Below are 237 nucleotides of genomic sequence, written 5' to 3'. Positions count from 1 at the left end.
CAAGAGGGAAAAAAATCAATCTCCATCCCGTCCTTTGTCCCTCTACCCCCCCCCCCCAAAGGCTGCCAAGGGAACGGTAACTTCCGCTGCGGGCGTCTCCACACGCCCGGAGGAGACGCACGGACGCCCACGCCAAAAAAAATATTGCAGCCCAGGAAGCACCCCCCCCCCCCCCCGCCTACACCAACACCATTTTGGTTCCCGTCCATAACACTGCGAGAGAACACTTTTTTTTTT

The 237-nt window shown here is 57.4% G+C and overlaps 1 protein-coding gene across 1 annotated transcript in view; it reads right to left on the bottom strand.

The window, feature by feature from the left end:
* Nucleotides 1-237, bottom strand: part of LOC119590867 — a gene marked incomplete in the record, with an annotated part of 86927 nt that overhangs the window by 2560 nt on the left and 84130 nt on the right.

The sequence above is a fragment of the Penaeus monodon genome, chromosome 27, assembly GCF_015228065.2.
Source record: "Penaeus monodon isolate SGIC_2016 chromosome 27, NSTDA_Pmon_1, whole genome shotgun sequence".
Classification (NCBI taxonomy): domain Eukaryota; kingdom Metazoa; phylum Arthropoda; class Malacostraca; order Decapoda; family Penaeidae; genus Penaeus; species Penaeus monodon.
This window is presented reverse-complemented; position numbering and strand designations above follow the sequence as displayed.